The following is a 21,020-nucleotide window of genomic DNA, read 5'->3' on the forward strand; positions in this document are numbered from 1 at the left end:
CCATATTGGGCTCCCTGCTCAACAGGGAGCCTGCCTCTCCCTTTCCCTCTGTTTCTCCTCCTGCTTGTAATCGTGCATGTGTGCTCTCTCTCTCTCTCTGTGTCAAATAAATAAGAATAAAATCTTTAAAAATTTTTTTAAATAATAGCTTGAGATAAAATTGAATCCCATAAAATTCACCTGTTTTTTAAAACTTTATTTTTGAGAGGGCAAGAGAGCACAAGTGGGAGGGGCAGACGGGGAGAGAATCTGAAGCAAACTTCATGCTGAGTGCGGAGCCTAATACCGGGCTCCATCTCATGACCCTGAGATTACAACATGAGCCAAAACCAAGAATCAGACACTTAACCAACTTAAGCAACCCAGGCACCCCTACTTTTAAATTATTTTAAAGTAGTCTCCATACCCAACATGGGGTTTGAACTCACAACCTTGAGACTGAGAGTTGCTTGCTCTATGGACTGAGCCAGCCAGATGCCCCAAAATTCACCTATTTGAAATGTACAATTTGGTGGTTTTTAGTGTATTCATACACAGTTGTGCAACCATCACCACAATCAATTTTAGAACATTTTCATCACCAGCTCCCCCCGCCCTCCAAAATACCCCATACTTATTAGCAGTAACTCTAATTACTAATTACCTACTACTTTTTCCCCACACACCCACTCATAGCCCTAATTTACTTTCTGTCTCTTTGGATTTGCCTATTCTGGACATTTCATATAGATGGAATCCTACAATATGTGGGCTTCTGTGTCTGGTTTCCTTCACTTAAAATAATGATTTCAAGGTTCATCCATGCATAGTATGTTTCAGATGCATACCTCTTTCCTTTTCTATGGCCAAGTTATATTCCATCATGCAGGCGTACCACATCTGTTTATCCAGTCCGCTGTAGACAGACATCTGGGCTGTTTCTTCTTTTTGGCTATTATGAGTAGTGCTACAATGAACATCTGCATTCAAATATTTGTGTGAACATACATTTTCATTTCTCTTGGGCGTATACCTAGGGTGGATGCTGGGTCATATGGTAATTCTGTATGTAACTTTGTGAGGAACTGCCTGTTTTCCAAAGTAGCTGCATCATTTTACATTCCCACCAGCAATGCATGGGTTATAGCTTCTCCACATTCTTACCAACATTTGATATCATCTGTCCTTTTTATTAGAGGCATTCTAGTGAGTATGAAGTAGTATCTCATGTTTTTAATTTATATTTATCTGAAGACTAATGATGTCAGGTATCTTTTCATTTGCATATTGGTCATTTGTGTATCTCCTTTGGAGAAATGTTCATCTACATCGTGGTATGTACCAGCCCGTTTGTTCCTTTTAATTACTGAGTAGTATTCCACTGTATAAATATAACACAATTTGTTTTTTGTTCACCTGTTAACCATCATGTGAATTATGTGGGTTTTGCTACTATAAAAAAATTTTGAGAACATTTGTCTATAAGTCTTTTTGTGCACACATTTTTTCCCAGCTTTATTGTGATGTAATTGACATGTAATATTATATAAATTTGTGGTGTATAATGTGATGATCTGATATATATGTATATTGTAAAATGATTACCACAATAAGGTTAACACCTCTATTACCTCACATAATTACCTGTTTTTTGGGGGGGGATTTGTTGTTGGTGATGGTGATGGTGGTGGTGGTAAAAACACTTAGGATTAGTAACTCTCAAGTATATAATACAGTATTGCTAAGTATAGTCACCATGCTGTACATTATGTCCTCAGAAATTATTCATCTTATAACTAGAAGTTTATACCCTCTGACCAACGTCTTCCCATTTCTACCACCCCCATTCTTGGTAACCACCATTCTACACTCGATTTCAATGAGTTTGGCTTTTTTAGATTCCATATATATTTGTCTTTCCATATAGCATTTGTCTTTCTCTGTCGGACTTATTTCACTTAGTATAATGCCTTCAAGTTCCATCCATATTGTTGTAGAAGGCAAGATTTCCTTCTCTTTTATAGCTGAATTGTATTCCACTGTATACATATACCATATTTTCTTTATCCATTCATACACCAGCATTTATATTGTTCCTGACTTGACTATTGTGAATAATGCTGTAATGAACATGGGAGTGGTGATACGTCTTTGAAATAGGAATTTCACCTCCTATGGATATAAGCCCAAATACGGGATTGCTGGATTGTATGGTAGTTCTATCTTTATCTTTTTGAAGAACTTCATACTATTTTCCAGAATGACTGCACCAATTTACATTCTCCCCAGCACAAGGGTTTCCTTTGCTCTACATTCTGCTGACACGTTACCTCTTTTTTTAATAATAATTTTTATAGATGTGAGGTGATATCTCATTGTGGTTTTGATTTGCATTTCCCTGATAATTAGTGATGTTGACTATCTTTTCATGTATCTGTTGGCCAATAATATCTCTTCTTTGGGAAAGTTATCTATTCAGGTCCTCTGCCCATTTTTAAATTGGGTTATTTGGGGTTTTTTGCTATTGAGTTGTGTGAGTTCCTTATATATTTTGGATATTGATGACTTATCAGATATATGGTTTGCAAATATTTTCTCTCATTCTGTAGGTAACCTTTTTATTTTGTTGACTGTTTCTTTTGCTGTGCAGAAGCTTTTGAGTTTGATGTAGTCCCACTTATTTATTTTTGCTTTTGTTGTTTGTGTTTTTGGTATCACATACAAAAAATCATTGCAAAGACCAAAGTCAAGAAGATTTTCCCCTATGTTTTCTTGTAGGAGTTTAACAGTTTTAGATCTTACATTTAAGTCCTTAATCCATTTCAAGTTAACTTTTGTAAGTGGTGTAAGATAGGGGGTCCAATTTCATTATTTTACCTGAATATCTGTTTTCCCAGCACCATTTGTTGGAGAGACTAACCTTTCTCCATTGAGTATTTTTGGCTCTCTTGCCAAATATTCATTCACTGTATATGCATAAGTTTATTTCTAGGCTCTTGATTCTGTTCCATTGGTCTGTGCAAATGTTTTTATGCCAGTACCATACTGTTTTGATTATGTTGTAGCTTTGTAATATAGTTTGAAATCAGGAAGTGTGGTATCTCCTGCTCTGTACTTTCTTAGGATTGATTTAGCCATTCAGGGTCTTTTGTGGTTTCATATGAATTTTAGGATTTTTTTTTTTTAACTGCTGTGAAAAATTCCATTGGAACGTTGCTAGGGATTACATTGAATCTGTAGATATATTTGAGGAATAGGAACATTTTAACAATATTAATTCCCCCAATTCATGAACACAGATATCTTTCTATTTGTTTCGGTCTTCTGTCTCACAGTTTTCAGTGTACAGATTTTTCACCTCTTTCAATAAAATTACTCCTAAGTATTTTATAGTGTTTGATACTATTGTAAATGGCATTGTTTTCTTTATTTCCTTTTCAGTTAGTTTGTTGTTAGTGTATAAAAAATGCAACTGATGGGGCGCCTGGATGGCTCAGTGGGTTAAAGCTTCTGCCTTCGGCTCAGGTCATGATCTCAGGGTCCTGGGATCGAGCCCCACATCGGGCTCTCTGCTCTGCAGGGAGCCTGCTTCTCTCTCTCTGCCCGTCTCTCTGCCTACTTGTGATCTCTCTCTGTCAAATAAATAAATTTTTAAAAAATCTTAAAAAAAAATGCAACTGGTTTTTGTACATTGATTTTGTGTCCTGTAACTTAACTGAATTCGTTTATTAGTTCTAAGAGGTTTTTGATTGATTTTTAACTGTTTTAATTTTCAATTTTTTTAAGATTTTATTTATTTGAGAGGAAGAGTGAGCAAGAGAGAGAGAGAGCACATGAGCAAGGGTAAGGGAGAAGGAGAAGCAGACTCCCTGCTGAGCAGGGAGCCTGACATGGGCTTGATCCCAGGACCCTGAGATCGTGAGCTGAGCCAAAGGCAGAGACACTTAACCGACTGAGCCATCCAGTGCCCCTTGATGGCTTTTTAAAAAATTCGTTCTATACTTGGTGATATTCTCTACAGAGTTTTATTTCTTCCTTTCCAATTTGGATGGCTTCCATTTCTTTTTCTTGCCTAATTTCTCTGGCAAGGACTTCCAGTACTATGTTGAAAAGGCATGGTCTCGTTCCTGATCTTAGAGGGAGAGGCTTCAGTCTTTCACCATTGAGTATGTTAGTTGTGGGCCATAAATGGCCTTTATTTTGTTGAAGTACATTCCCTTCTATACCCAATTTGTTCTGAGTTTTTTCATGAAAGGATGCTGAACTTCATGGACATATGTTTTTTATTTCTCTTGGGTAAATATCTAAGGGTGGAATTGCTGGCAGACTTTTTCCGGAGTGGTTGTACTGTTTTACATGCCCACCAACAATGTCTGAAAAATCCCTATTGTTAACACATCCTTGGTAACATTTGGTGTTTTCAGTCTTCTTTTCCCCCTTAGCTTTATTGAGATATAATTGACACATAACATTGTTTAAATTTAAGATATACAATGTGATGGTTTGATATATGTATGTATTGTGAAGTGATTATCACTATAAGGTTATTTTAGAAAATATGGAGCACTTCACAAACTTGCCTGTCATCCTTGCACAGGGGCCATGCTAATCTGTATCGTAACAATTTTAATATATGTGTTGCTGAAGTGAGCCCAGACTTTTTAATTTTAGCTTTTCTTGTGAGTATTGAGTGCTATCTCGTTATGGTTTTAATTTGCATTTCCCTGATGATTAATGATGCTGAACAGTTTTTAATTGTTTACTGGCCATTTTCTTTGTGAAGTTCCTTTTGAAATCTTCTGCTCAGTTTTGGGTGGGTTGTTTTAATTATTGAGCGGTAGGAGTTCTTTATGTATTCTGGTTGCAAGTCAGATATGCATATTGCAAATATTTCTACCATTCTTTGGATTGTTTTTTTTTCCCCTAATGGTGTCTTTCACTGAGCAGAAGTTTTTAAAGTCTATTTGATCAATTTTTTCTTTTATGGTTAGTGCCTTCTGGGTCCAGTTTTTAAAAATCTTCGCCTACCCTAAGTTTGGGACAGTATTACCCTACATTTTCTTCTGAAAGGATTAAAAATCTAGCTTTTATGTTTAGGTCTATAATCCATCTTGAATCAATTTTTGTGGGTGGCTTGAAGTTGAGGTCAAGGTTCTTTTTGTACCATCTGGATAGCCAGTTGTTTGTTCCAGCACCATTTGTTGAAAAGGCTTTACTTTTCCCACTTACTTGTTTTTGTTCCTTTGTTTTAAAAAAAAAAGTCAATTGACTTTATATGTGTGGGTGCATTTCTAGATTTTCTGTTCTGTTCTACTGATCTATTTGTAAAATTTTATTTTTATTTTTTTTTTTTAAAGATTATTTATTTATTTATTTGACAGAGAGAGATCACAGGTAGGTAGAGAGGCTGGCAGAGAGAGAGGGGGAGGGGAGCAGGCTCCCTGCTGAGCAGAGAGCCCGATGTGGGACTCGATCCCAGGACCCTGAGATCATGACCTGAGCCGAAGGCAGCGGCTTAACCCACTGAGCCACCCAGGCGCCCTATTTGTAAAATTTTAGTCTTGATTACTTTAACTTTATAGTAACGTAGTGTATGCACTTCAGCTTTTACTTTTCCAGTATTGTTTAGGTCATTAGAGGTCTCTTGCATTTCCATATAACTTTGAGAATAAACTTGTCAATTTCTACAACAAGAAAGACAGACAGACAGAAAGAAAAAAAGAAAGAAAGAAAAGAAAACAAAGCAAAGCAATCCTGAGAATAATTTGATTGAGATTTGAAGACTCTGTAGATCAGTCTAGGGAGAATTGTTAACTTCATAATATTGAAACTTCTAATCCATGAACATAGTACATTTTTCCTTGGGTCATCTGATATTTCTCTCAGCAAGGTATTATAGTATTTAATATATAGATCTTACACATTTTATTGAATTTATCCCTAAATATTTCATGTTTTATGCTAATATTATAAACAGTATTATTGTTAAAACTATTTTCTTTACCAATTTTTCATTGCAAGATTATAGAAATATAATTGCCTTTTGTATATTCCTCTTGTATCGTGTGACTTTGTTAAATTCACTTATTAGTTCTCATAGTTTCACTGTAGATTCCTTAGAATTTTCTACATGCAAAATCGTGTCATATGCAAATAGAGGCAGTTTTACTTCTTCCTTTCCAATCTCTGTGGGGTCTTTTTTCTTTATTTATTGCACAGAGTAGGACCTCATTACAATGTTAAATAAATTTGGTAAGAGCAGATAACCTTGCTTTGGCTGGAAAATTTTTAGTCTTTAGAATTAAATGGGAGGTTTTTCATGGATGCACTTTATTAGGTTGAGGAAGTTTACTTTTATTCTTAGTTGGTGAGAATTTTTATTATGAATTAATATTCATTTTTATGTTATTTTTCTGAGTCTATTGAGTAACATATATATTCTCTTTTGTGCTGTTCGCGTGGATAAATCCACCTTAGTCATGATTTATTATCATTTCATATGTCATTGGATTCCTTTAACTAACATTTTGTTAGTGATTTTTGTGTCTATCTGCATGAGGTATTTTAGGGTATTAGGAGTCAGGATTATTCTGACCTCATAAGATGAGTTTGGAAGTACTTTTTCTTGTCTTTTCTGAAAGAGTTTATATATGATTGGCAATACTTTTTTTAAGTGCCTCTTTTTCTAAGAAGACTTGAACCTTTAAATTAGGTTTAATATGCTTCTTATATACTCTTTTCCTAACAGTTCTCATACATACAATTGTTAGCTTAAATTCTGCCTTTCTTATTGGGCTATAATCTCCATGACAGCATATACCTGTTCCCATGTTCCTAACATTTGGCCAAGTGCCTGGATCAAGGCACATATAAATGAATATTTACTGAATTGTATTAAATTAAAGGGAAAATAAGAGACAAGGAAAACTGAGACTTGTGGCAAAATACTGAAGACAATGTAAGAAGTCTTCCTTTGGGGCGCCTGGGTGATTCAGTGAGTTAAACATCTGACTTTGGCTCAGGTCATGATCTCAGGGTCCTGGGATCAAGCCCTGAGTACTTGTGTTCTCTCTCTCATATAAATAAATAAATTAAATCATTTTTAAAAAGAAATAAAAATTAAAAATACCCTTTTAATTTTTTAGTTTGCTTTTTATTTGAGTATAGTAGACCTACATGTTACATTAGTTTCAGGTACAAACAGAGTGATTCAGTATCTCTGTATATTTTTCTGGGCTCACCACAAGTGTAGTTATAATCTGTCACCATATAACTATTATAATATAATTGACTATATTCTACGATATACCTTTTATCCCCGTGACTTATTCATTCCTCAGCTGGAGGCCTTTATCTCCCACTCCCCTTCACCCATTTTTCCCATCTCCCTACTTCCCTCCCCTCTGGCAGCCATCAGTTGTTCTCTGTATTTATAAATCGGATTCTGTCTTTTGTGTGTTTATTAATTTGCTTTGTTTTTTAAATTCCACATATAAACAAAATTATATGACCTTTGACTTTCTCAGTCTGACTTATTTTACTTAGCATAATACTATCCAGGTCCTTCCATCTTGTTGCAAACGGCAAGCGTCCATCCTTTTTATGGCTGTGTAATATTCCATTATATACATATATGATACATATATACATATACACATATACCACATCTTCTTTATCCATACATTTATCAATAGACACTTAAGTTGCTTCTACATCTTGGCTATTGTAAGTAATGTTGCAATAGGGGAGGGTGGCTGGGGGGCATGGAGCAGCTGGGTAATGGACATTAATGAAGGCATGTGATGTAAGGAGCACTGGGTATTATATAAGATTATACATGAATCACTGACCTCTACCTCTGAAACCAATAATCCATTATATGTTAATTAATTGAATTTAAATAAAAAATAATGTTGCAATAAACATAGGAGTGCATATATAAAAGTCTTCCTTATTAAAAAATTACATTGCAACAGGGTGCTAGGCTGGCTTAGTCAGAGGAGCATGTGACTTTTGATCTTGGGGTCTTGAGCTTGAGCCCCACAATGGATGTAGAGGTTACTTAAATAAATAAAGCTTTAAAAAATCACATTGTGGGGGCGCCTGGGTGGCTCAGTGGGTTAAGCCACTGCCTTCAGCTCAGGTCATGATCCCAGGGTCCTGGGATCGAGTCCCGCATCGGGCTCTCTGCTCAGCAGGGAGCCTGTTTCCCTTCCTCTCTCTCTGCCTGCCTCTCCGCTTACTTGTGATCTCTCTCTGTCAAATAAATGAATAAAGTCTTAAAAAAAAATCACATTGTGGCAAAAAGAACAATGAAGCCTAGGTGGATGGTATACTATTAATGAATGAAAGAAAAAAAACCCAGCATTCACCTCCTATTTTGATTTAGTCTTCTCAGTTAAAGAGGATGCTATTTGGACTGGAAGAGATAAAGTGAATGGTAGTTCCAGGGAATGAAATCAAACATGACTGGATTGTAAGAGATCACCTAACTGCTTAAAATGAATTCAAGTTCCTGGATCTAATGTACATTCCAGGGTACAAAGATCTAGTAGATAAGCTGGCTGAACCACTGCTGGCAATCTTTAGAAAATGGAAATTGTGCCCATTATGGGGAGGGGTTGGCAGGGGGGAGAGAAGCTCCAAAGATTGAAGTCAGGGAACCCATATTCAGAAGGTCATTTTAGCAGACTGAAGGTTGGTGACCTAGTATATATCTTGGGTGATATTCTTCAACTATTAAAATGAATAAATACCTGTAGATATTCAGGAAAGGAACCTGTGGTAATGGTAAACCTATCAGAGTTTATTGAAGAAGTGGGGAAGGGGAGGACCAGGGGAGGAGATGGAAGAAAAGGGGAAAGAGAAAGAAAGGGATCCCACACTTGTAGAGTAAGGAAGGCTTGCTTTCAATCCCAGCTCTTTCACTCTTAATAAAATGACATTAGGCAAGTTATTTAACTTCTTTAAGCCAAATTTTCCTATTGGTAAAGTAGAAATACTTTACCCTACTTCATAGGGTAGTTCTGAGGTTTAAAACAAATAATGGGTCTAAAATGGTTATTTATTGGGGCGCCTGGGTGGTTCAGTGGGTTAAGCCTCTGCCTTCGACCCAGGTCATGATCTCAGGGTCCTGGGATTGGGCCCCGCATTGGGCTCTCTGCATAGCGAGGAGCCTGCTTCCCCCTCTCCCTCTGCCTGCCTCTCTGCCTACTTGTGATCTTCTCTCTGTCAAGTAAATAAATAAAATCTTTAAAAAAAAATTTTTTTAATGGTTATTTATTTATTTATCAAAACCAGCGATAACTGTCCAGTGATGGGAGTGGTAATGAATGATGGTAATGGCTGTCATACTGAAGGAGGAAGAAATTAAACAGTTAATGAAAATATATTCCCTTTTTTAAGGGATAACTAGATTGGTAAATTAGGAGAAAGCTGTACTTAGTATGGCTATATTCATTATATTTGTTTAGTTTTATTTGAATTTCAGCAGGACGTTGACAACATCTCCACAATATCCTTGTGAATAAGCAGAAGGAATATAGCATGGATGATAAATAATTGGTTGAACGATCATACCAGATAGGTTCATATGATCCTAAAGGGACATCTCCAGAAGTGTAATTCTGGATTACGTCCTTAGCCATTCTTTTTTTTTCCCCCCAATCCATTGTTTGAATGAGGGCATTGATGGCAAGCTAATCAAGTTGGGAGAGATAGCTAAAAAGCTGCCTGAAAGAAACAAAACTTGAAAAGAGATAGTATAATATAGTGGAGTAAAGGGGTGTGGCATCATGCATCTGCAACCAATAGCTGTGTGGCCTTGAGTAAGTTAAGTAACCACCTAAGCCTTTGTTTCCTCAGAATACCACTTATCCCATGATGGCTGTGAGAATAAAAATGTATGTGTGTGTGCGTGTGTGTGTGTCTGTGTGTACTAGTTACCTATTGCTTTGCAATAAATTACCCTAAACCTTAGAGACTTAACACAGTAAACATTATTTCACACAATTTCTAAGCATCAGGAATGCAGGAGCAATTTACTTGGATGGTCCTGGCTCAAGGTCCCTCAAAAGCTTGAAGTCAAGGCTTAGGTTGGGGCTGCAGTCATCTGAAGGCTTGCTTGAATAGGGTTTCTAAGCTCACTTGTATCGCTGTCAGCAGGAGGCCTTGGTACTTCACATGTTCCTCATAATTATGGCAATGGCTTTCCCACAAAAAAGTAATCTCAGAGGAAGAGAGAGCAAGCCGGAAGCCACAGTGCCTTTTATGACCTAGTCTATGAAGTCACATACTGCCACTTTTCTTTTATTCTGTTCCTTAGAAGTGAGTCCCTAAGTTTAGCCCATACCGAAGGGAAGAGAATTAGGAACTGCCTTTTGAAGAGAATCAGGAGATTTTGTGGACATATCTTAAAACCACCACAATATAAAAAGTATCCATATAGTGTTTAATACTTAGTAGGTACCCTGTAAATGGCACTTATTATTATACTGTAACTAATATATACCTAATACCTGTGCTCTTTACTATAAAGCCATTGTGGGCAGGACAAAAAAAAAATCTCATGATTCTTCATATTCCTGGAAAATATAGAGAAAGAAGCATCATATATCACTATAATTCATTACATCTGTTTTGTAAATTAAAATGAATGGGCTATATTGCATTAAGAATTGTACTAATAGGGGCACCTGGGTGGCTCAGTGGGTTAAGCCTCTGCCTTCTGCTCAGGTCATGATCTCGGGTCCTGGGATTGAGCACCGCATCGGGCTCTCTGCTCAGCGGGGAGCCTGCTTCCCCCTCTCTCTGCCTGCCTCTCTGCCTACGCGTGATCTCTCTCTGTGTTGAATAAATAAATTTTAAAAATCTTTAAAAAAAAAAAGAAAAGAAAAGTACTAATAAAAATACAGTTTAGTGATACTTAATGGGTGTACCTAAAACGCATAGTACCAGTGACATGGATAATCTGAATGACAGTTAATCCAAAAATTGATTTTGTTTGGTTTTATACTTATACTTAAATGTAGGTATGGCTCATCTGAGTATTCATCGAATTTTAATTGTGCAGCGTACCAGCTTGTCTTTTTGCGTGTCTTGCTCTCCTTTCCATTTAAGAATGGGCAACAGCTAAAACTGACAGAGAGGGCCCAGTCTACAGCAAGATAAGACTTGCTGTTCACATGCCTTCCCTGAGGGCAAGGAATGATTTGGGAGAAGAATAAACCAACAAACAAAAAAGTATTTTATCAACAAAGGGCTCAATTAAGCAGGAGAATTAATGTTGAGAGTAAAAATGTTAAAGCAAGAATTAGTATGGCTAAATCGCTGGGTAATCTAGATTTCCTCTGTTTATGTATACATTTGTATACATATGGGTATAGAATAGCCATCATTAGCCTCAAGGGTTGTCTGATGTTCATCGTAAACAAAAACATAAGAACTCTTCCACTCCAGGTGGACAGAGTAATTTAATGGGTCACTTTGAGAAGATAAGATCATTAAATAGAAGATATCGTCACATCTTAAACTGATTAATTTTCTAGAGGGTTTTTTTTTTTCTATTTTGATTTGCATTAAACATTAGATCCTCAGGCTAATGTCTGACATGGTTGAACTCTCTTTAATATCTTACCAACATAGCAGTCTAACTTCTAGGGTGTTCAAAACATAGTCACTAATTTAAAAGTACGTAAAAATGGTCCCTGAAGAGCCAGTGTTTACAGAGTTTATATGTGTCTTCCTAGACGAGTCAGGAAGTCTCCTGAGAGTTTCACAGGGAGCGTCTTATAAATGCATAATCTTCAAATACTGATCAGGTCACCAACTGCAGATTTAAAAAAAGTAGTGAGGGGGCGCCTGGGTGGCTCAGTGGTTTAAAGCCTCTGCCTTCGGCTCTTGTCATGATCCCAGGGTCCTGGGATCCAGCCCCGAGTCGGGCTCGCTGCTCAGCAGGGAGCCTGCTTCCCTTCCTCGCTTCCCTTCCTCTCTCTCTGCTTGCCTCTCTGCCTACTTGTAATCTCTGTCAAATAAATAATAAATAAAATCTTAAAAAAAAAAAAAAAAAGTAGTGCGAGGGGTCTAAAATATTGCTAGCCTAACGACTAAACTAGGTTACTGGACCCAGTTGCAACACAGTGCAGTGGCTTCCCACACAATACCAAGGAATTCGTAGACACCAGCAGGGTGTCCAAGAATTCAGCTGAATTCACCTCAATTCCGATACTATCAACCTGGAGATAGCATCCGATTTCAGAGGATAAGTGTTCTGGCCTACAAGCCTGCCCGCCACTGCCTTACTTCAGTTGTTATCTGTACTTCTGACCAATTAACTCTAAATCCGAGGTTCCGAGGACTTCCTCCTCAGGTCTGAGTGATTTGCTAGGGCAGCGCTCGGAACTCAGAGAAGGTTTTTACTTAATAGACTATCAGTTTATTATAGAAGGATATCATTCCAGTACAGCACGATAGAAGAGAAACATAAGATAAGCTTTGGGGAAAGGGCATGGGGCTTCCATGCTCTCTCCCCCTGCACCACTCTCCCCAAATCTCCACTCTCAGAACCCCATCCTTTTGGATTTCTATGAAGGCTTCATTACATAGGCATGGTTGATTAAATCATTGGCTTTTGGCAATTGAACTCTTACCTCCAGGCCCTCTCCCCTCCCCAGCAGTAAGGGGATGGGACTGAAAGTTCCAACCCTCTAGTCACAAGGTTGGTTCTGGCAATCACATCCTTATGTGCTTTCAAAAGTCTGAACAATAATTAAAAATAAATGAATATTCTTTAAAAAAAAAAGAAAAAAAAGAAAGAAAGAAAGTCACCTCATTCATAAACAAAAAACATGTTTATCCCTCTCAACATTACGGAAATCCCAAGGGTTTTGGGAACTGTGAGACAGGAATTGAGCCCTAAGACCAAATATATATGAGAAATATATTTTTGGTTATCCCAGTGACCAAAATATATTTTTTATAAATCATATGTCACAGCCACACACCAACAATCATGATAAATGTTATCAGAAAGGGAGTCACTAGGGATCCAAACAGTGAAGAGAAAAATCCATATTAAAAGCAGTGTTTTAAGGTCATTCACCATGTAGGGGACAAATAAATGATTTTATTCATCTTTTTGCTCTTTGAGGATACCTTTCTGTAATGCTCCAGGACAATAAGCCATATGCATAATGTTAAGCCAGGATGATTAAGCAAAAGGTAACCATGTTCACTATTTATTACCTTTTTGGTAAGACAAGGAAGTTTGTGATATAATTTAGAGATACTTCTGTCAAATATGCTTAAAGTTGGAAAAAAAAATTTTGACATTTGAGTAAGCTTTACTTATTAAACAGAACGCACATAGAAGGGGTGACTAGAGGCCTCTGGAAATACTGCGTACTGATTTAGCGTCATGAAGGTTGCGCATCCTATTCTGTGAATAATAAAATAATTATAATAATGACCATCATTTAAATGGGTCAGGAACTGTGTTAAATATTTTCACGCATTATAGAATTGAATCTTCTCAATCACCATTTGAGTAAAAATTATCATCTCTGGTTAAAAACAAGGAAATTGAAGCATAGCAGATAAGTTGTCCCACATTGTTTAAATATTAAGTGGTAGAGCCACAAGGAAAGTGAGATCTGAGAGCCTCCATCCAAGTTTACTATCTTAGTCTAAGTGTTTATGGTGACAAGGAATACCGTTTCGAGGGAGGAATGGTATTGTAACTTCCAGTTTATTTTCAAAGAATAAGTGAGGATCCTCTCCTTTATTTCTTATTTATGACCCTTTGTTTTTCTCTCACCCTGTGGTAAACTGAATAATGGCAGGGCACCCAGAGATATCCAGTTCCTAAGCCCTAGAACCTGTGGATGCCATTTTATATGGTGAGAAGAACTTTGCAGATAGGATTAAATTAAGGATCTTGAAATGGGGAAGATTATCCTGGATAATATAATCACAAGAGTCCTTGTAAGAAGCAGACAAGGTTTGATTAATAGAAGAGAAAAAAGCAGTGGGAAAGCCAAACGCAGGGAGAGGAAAGGGCCACAAGCCAAGGAATGAGGACAGTCTCTAGAAGGTATGAGAGCCGGGGCACCTGGGAGGCTCAGTGGGTTAAAGCCTCTGCCTTTGGCTCAGGTCAGGGTCCCAGGGTCCTGGGATCAAGCCCGCATTGGGCTCTCTGCTCAGCGGGGAGCCTGCTTCCTCCTCTTCTCTCTCTCTGCCTGCCTCTCTGCCTACTTATAATCTCTGTCTGTCAAATAAATAAATAAAAATTTTTAAAAAACAACATGTATAAGAGCCAAGGAAATAATCTCCCCTAGAACCTCCAGGAAGAACCAGCCCTGCTGGCACCTTGGTTAGCCCTATAAGACGTGTTGGATTTATGGCCTCTAGAACTGTTAAGAGAATAAATTTAAGTTGTTTCTTTTTTTTTTTTTTTTTTTAAGATTTCATTTATTTATTTGACAGACAGAGATCACAAGTAGGCAGAGAGGCAGGCAGAGAGAGAGGGAGGCAGGCTCCCTGCTGAGCAGAGAGCCCGATTCGGGACTCGATCCCAGGACTCTGAGATCATGACCTGAGCTGAAGGCAGCAGCTTAACCCACTGAGCCACCCAGGCGCCCCAGTTTAAGTTGTTTCAAGCCACTCAGTTTGTGGTAATTTGTTACAGCAGCCTGAGGAGTCTAATATACACCCCGTATTACTGGCTTCATGGCTAATTTGCTTCATACTCTGTCCTTGTGTTTTTCCTGTGCTTCGTAATTATTTTATTACTTTCCTGAATGCAGCTGTAAAGGGTGTGAATAACATACATGTAAAAGCACTATTTCAGATCAAGTTGAAGGACGAGTATAAGGAATTGAGTTAAACTACTATAGGCTATTGGTGCCCCTCCGCCTCCATTTTGTTCGGCCTGCAGGGACCTTAAACTGACACTAGTCCCCTCATGCCAGCAAATGCTCTAGATAGCAGCTGGCAGAGTCACAAGCAGTTGAGTTCCTGATATGACTTCCCTAACAACCTTGTGATCAATAGTCTGCCCTGGCTCCCAGGGCCTTCGCCTTGCGCACCCCTTAAAAAGACCCCCATGGAGCTCACTAAAGCCGCACTCTTGGTTTGAATGGACCAATCCAGCCTTAGCCTGGAAACCCCAAAGCTCTCCACTCACAGACCCTAACAAAGGCATTTTGTCCCAGGTCCCAGGCATGTTGTCACTCTCTCTCTCTGCACCCCACCTTAACCTCCCTGTGTGGCCCCTCAAGGTGCACTTTTTCCTTCCTCCAGGACCTGCTGGAAATAAACATATGAATTTTCAGTTTTTCTTGTGGTCTGCTGTTGAACCAAGACTCACCATCTAGCACCCTGTGCTCCGCCTGTTAAATGTTAATTTAACAAAGTCATAGCAAAGAGATATTTTGAGAGAATATCCCGAGGCTATCCCATATCCCAGCCTTTCCTATGGCTGCAGTGGAAAAAGGTAAATGTTGCTAGGTATATAATGAAAGGGATCTTTCCAGATGAGGGATCAACACACTTAGAGAGAAATGTTAAAGAACAAGAATCAAACTAATTAATCATGACTCACATCTCTGACTAGAAATGCAATCGGTTTCTCCCACTCCTACCGCTCTTTATTATAAAAATTTTCAAACCTGCAAGAAAGTTATGAGAGTATTATAAAGGCTTCTGCTTGCCCTCTACTTGGATTCACCAAACGCTAACATTTTTTTTATGTTTGTGCACGATAGATGGTTGATTGATAGACAGATAGATTAATCATTTGAAACTAAGAGGAATCCTGATACCTTACCCTGACATCCAGGAGTGAAGGGCATTCTCCTATTATCCTACATAACACTGATGTTATTATCACGTTTAGGAAATGAGCACCAGGGGTGCCTGGGTGACTCAGTTAAGCATCTGACTCATGATTTTGGCTCAGGTCTTGATCTCAGGGTCACGAGATCAATCTGGAGCCTGCTTAAGATTCTCTCTCTCCCTCTGCCCCTCCCCACCTCTAAAAAACCCCCAAAACAACAATTCCGTAACACCATCTAACATCCAGTGCAAATTATAATCTCCCCCAATTGTTCTCAAATATATTTAGCTGTTTGTTTTCTGACCCAGGATAGAATCAAGGTTTACACATTGTACTTGGTAACATCTCTTTAGTTCCTTATAATCTGCAATAAATCCTCTGCTGTTTTGTTTTTCATGACATGTTTTCCTTGTTTTGCCTGACCTTCCCTGCACCCACATGTAAACACCACAGAGACAGGGATTTCGGCCCCTTTTGTTCATTACTCTGTCCTCTGCATTGACAGCGGTGCCTGGCACACATTAAGACTTAGTAAATATTTGTCGAATAAATAAATGAGTGAATGAATAAGTACCACGAGTAGAAAGAGTGTCATGAAAGGTGATTTAGAGGATGCCAAGGGGACTGAGAAGCTAATCTATTGTTTGTATATAACTCTTACCTCTGTGTTCCAGGTAGAAGGGTTCCAGGCTGGGGAAACAGACTCATTTTACAACCAAAATGGGAAAATATAAAATAATAAATACTAAAAAAAAAAAAATTAAAGCACCCCAAAAATTGGTCAAGAAAAAGAGGCATGATAACATGCACCTTAACAATGAAGCTATGAGAGACTTGCATTGAATCTTGAGCAAAAAGAAGATGTGTTTCTCAAGAAGCTAAATTAGCCTGGGGTTGATACAAAAAGAACAGAGGCTATAAAGAGAAGATGTTTGTTTTGCTCTATGTATCCATTCTTTCATTCAGCAAGTATTCATTGAGTGCCTGCTGTATATCAGGCACTGTATCATAGGTTCCTGGGGGGTCACCTTTTTTTTTTCTTTTTTTTAAAGATTTTATTTATTTATTTGACAGAGAGAGAGAGAGAGAGAAATCACAAGTAGGCAGAAAGGCAGGCAGAGAGAGGGGGGAAAGCAAGCTTTTTGATGGGCAGAGAGCTCGATGTGGGGCTCGATCTCAGGACTCTGAGATCATGACCTGAGCTGAAGGCAGAGGCTTAAACCACTGAGCCTCCCAGACGCCCTGGGTCACCTGTTTTTTAACCATACACTAATAGTAGAAAGATTCATTTTGGAATGAAGAAGGTAATCATCACAGGACTAAAACTGTCATGTTATTTGGAGATGTTTTAATTGTAGTGATTGACTTCAAAATGGCTTGTTTTCAGCTCATCACTCTAATTAGAGAAACACATCTCTGAGGGGAAATGACCTACCAACAGCATGACCAAATGCAGCAATCATTGCACCTTCTTCCCAAAGAGAACCTTCCCATGATGGTTTAGATCAGCCTGAAGAGCCTTTTATGACACTTAAAAACAAGTAAGGGGAACAGAAAGGACTGTGCTGGATCAGGTTTTTAAAGGCCGTAAGGGGTGAGTCTTGTTTCAGCTGCCAGTGTTAGACAGGATTTCATCTATGAACTTTGTTCTCTTGTCCAACTCCAGTTTCCACAGGTTTCTGTTTTCCTTTGCTCTCCAGTCAAAAGGAAAAATACTCACAAGATTATTAGAAATACTGGAGCAGTAAATTGTTTGAGGGACTTGAAACACCCTTTTTTCTCTGCCTTCAAAGCTTTAAATGATACTTGCTTCATTGAAGCTTACAGATCATTAAAAACAGGCCTGCCAGGGTGATGTAATACAAGTTTCAGCTTCCAAAAAAAAAAAAAAAAAAACTCTACTAAACTAATCTTTGAGTCAAGAAGAATTTTTTCTTTTCTAATTTTAGTATTTGGGGACATTTCAGCACCTTTTCACCACCTACCATATATAAAACTCCCATATCTTCCTTAAGCCAGAAGTGAACCTGGTGTCCCCTCTCACAACTATGAATTTCTTCTGGCTCATTTCAAATATGTTATTATTTGCTCACTTTTTACATTGCAGAGCAGCTCCCAAGGGCTAGTGTCCTGGAAAAACAGAAACAACCTAGAGGAAGAGTGGTAGTAATGAGGACATCGAGAGTACTATCGCAAACCTGAATTTTTTGCATCTTCGTGGCTTCAGTTTAGAGAAACTGTAGTTTGGCAGAGATGAGGCTGTCTCCAATTTGACCCCTGGTTCGGCTAAAAACTACATAACAACTAAGGATACCCCACTTCCTGTTACTTACAGGGAAAGAAACATGAAAGGGCCAGACTCACAAAAAAAGGAAATAACATCTGTTGCGTGCCTACAGTGAGGTAGTCATTGTGAAAGGCACTTAATAATTAAGTTATGGTTCATACAGTAGCACCCTTAATCCTCACCACAACCTGCGAGGTGCGACAGTGGTGCCCCCTTAGGTGTGGTTTTGCTTTCCATAGTTTTGTTACCACGATCAACAGGGATCCGGAAACAGAGGCTCCTTCTACAGGTAGTCAGAAGGGCAGTGGTAGCCTGACATGCAGGCATTTTCTCATCTCACATCGTGACAAAAAGAAGGGTGAATATAGTACAACAAGATATTTTGAGAGAAAGAGAAAAACCACAGTCACGTAACTTTTCACAAACTGTTACAGTTTATTGTCATAATTGTTCCATTTTATTATTATTTTCGATCTCTTACTGTCCTAATTGATAAATGAAATTTTATACCACCGATGTGTATTTATAGGAAAAACCACATATAGATTTCAGGCATCCACTGGGGATCCTGGAATGTATCCCATGATAAGGGGGGGATTAAAGAAAAATTAAAAGCAAGGGGGGGATTACTGTATTATCCCTACATAATAGACAGGAAACCTGAGGCTCACAACTAATTTGTTCAAGGACATACAAGAAATAGTAGAGAAGAAATTCTAAAACTGATTGTGTTTGGCCTCAAAGTTGCACCCTTGCCACTACCTCTTCCTTCCTCCTTCCCTGACCAGTCCTTCCCATTGTCCCTTGGTCCTCAGCTTAAATGTTGGAATTTCCCAAGGTTCCATACTTGGTTCATTGCTTTTCTCATGACACAGTTATTGGGCAGTCTTGCCTCTTTTGGCTTTTCCCACTACCGTAGGCAAATGACTCCAAAGTCTATATTTCTAGCCCTAAATGCCTCCTGAGCACCAGTCCCGCACATCCAGGGTCCTGTCAGTCTCATACATCTCTATTTGTGTGTCTGACAGTTACGTCGTTTCAACACATCAGAAACAGAACTCCTCACCGTCACCCTCGGATCTACGTCTTCTCTTGGGTTCCCCGTGTCAGTTCCCAGAGTTATACTCTTGTCATTCTAGACTCCTTTCCTCTCCCATTTCACACGTAGTCAGCTAAAAAGTCCCACTGATCCTACTTTACAACAGTTCTTGGATCCCTGACCTTTCCCTTTGATTCCCATTATCATTACCCCAGGTCTCACTTCAATCTTTCCAGCTTCTCCCATCAGTTTTGCTCCCATCACTTTGGCTCCTAGAGCCAGGTGATCTATATACAAAGAAAATCTAATGGTGCTCCAATTCTCCTTTTACTCAAAACCACCTACAGGAGGAAGCACATAAGGCTTTCTGTGACCTGATCTCTGCCTCCTTCTTCAACCTCATTTCCAGCATCTCCTTGCCTTGGAACCTACTCTTTAGTTTTACTGGACTCAAGTACTGGTAGTTCCCTCATCTCACGTGTTGTTTCCCATCAGGGTGCCTTTGTGTAGGCTTTGTCTCTAGCATGACCACCCCGACCTTTCACCTGGATAAACCCCTACTCCTGTGCTCATTGAAGGTAGGACCTTCTCCAGAATCCCTTCCCTCGGCATCCCTCTACTTCAGCCTACCAAGTAGACTAACCCTTGTCCTGTATGTTTTAAGCTCCCTCTCATTACATTATCAACACGTTTAGAAATCAGTTGTTTGTCTTCTCCATTAGACTTTAAGTTCTTTGGGCACAGATACCATGCCTTACTGAATTCTGTAATCTGAATGTCTAGCCCAGTGTCTGATACAGAGAAGATGCTTAATAATTGTTGAACTATAATTGAACAGTAACATACTCTCTCTCTCAAAAATGACTTCTGTATTGGAGGTTCAAACCAGACACTTTTCTAGGCAAATTAAATCTGACAACTACTAAAATGGAAGGACCTCAACCGCACACACAAAAAAAACAAACAACCCAGTTTAAAAAATGGGCAAAGGACTTTTCTCAAAAACAGACATTTCTCCTAAGAAGATCTACAAATCACCAGTCAGCCATGAATGGAATGAAAGGATGCAATGAAGAGATGCTCACCGTCACTAATCATTAGGCAAATGCAAACCCAAACTATAATGAGATACCACCACAAGCCCATTAGGATGGCTACTATTAACGACAACGACAGAAAATAACAAGTGTTGACAAGGATGTGGATAAACTGGAACCCTGGGCACTGTTGATGGGATTGTAAAATCCTACAGATACTATGGGAAAGAGTATGGTGGTTCCTAAGAAGATTAGAATTAGAATTAGCAAGTAATAAACCAGCAGTTCCACCTCTGGGTATCTAGTCAAAAGAACTGAGAGTAGGGTCTCAAAGAGATATCTGCACACCCGTGTTCATAGCAACCCCTTCACAGTAACTAAGACGTGGAAGCAACCCAAGTGTCTATCAGCAGATCAGTGAAAAAGCAAATTGTGGTATCTACATACAATGGGATTTTATTCAGCCTTAAAAACAAAGGAAATTCTGACATATGCTACAACAGGGATGAACCCTGAGGACATCATGCTGAGTGAAATAAGCCAGTTGCAAAAAGACAAATACTATATAATTCCACTTACATGAGGACTTGAAGTAGTCATAATCATAAAGACAGAAAGTAGAATGGTGGTTTCCAGAGCCAACTTGGGAATGGGAGGTTGTTGTTTAACGGGTATAGAGTTTCAGTTTGGCAAGAAGAAAAGAGCTCTGGAGATGGATGGTGGTAAAGTTTGCAATATAATGTGAATGTACTTAATACCACTGAAATGTATAATTTAAAATAGTTAAGATGGTGACACCCGGGTGGCTCAGTCAGTTAAGAATCTGCCTTTGGCTCAGGTCATGAT

The 21,020-nt window shown here is 38.6% G+C and overlaps 1 protein-coding gene and 1 non-coding gene across 5 annotated transcripts in view; one reads left to right on the forward strand and one right to left on the reverse strand.

The window, feature by feature from the left end:
* LOC132008427 (centriolar satellite-associated tubulin polyglutamylase complex regulator 1) overlaps positions 1-21,020 on the forward strand; it is a 187,921-nt gene that overhangs the window by 111,048 nt on the left and 55,853 nt on the right. The window lies entirely within an intron of this gene.
* LOC132008535 (U6 spliceosomal RNA) lies at positions 4,532-4,633 on the reverse strand. Its single transcript, XR_009401658.1, has one exon. It is a non-coding gene; the product is annotated as a U6 spliceosomal RNA (small nuclear RNA).

The sequence above is a fragment of the Mustela nigripes genome, unplaced genomic scaffold, assembly GCF_022355385.1.
Source record: "Mustela nigripes isolate SB6536 unplaced genomic scaffold, MUSNIG.SB6536 HiC_scaffold_148, whole genome shotgun sequence".
NCBI lineage: Eukaryota > Metazoa > Chordata > Mammalia > Carnivora > Mustelidae > Mustela > Mustela nigripes.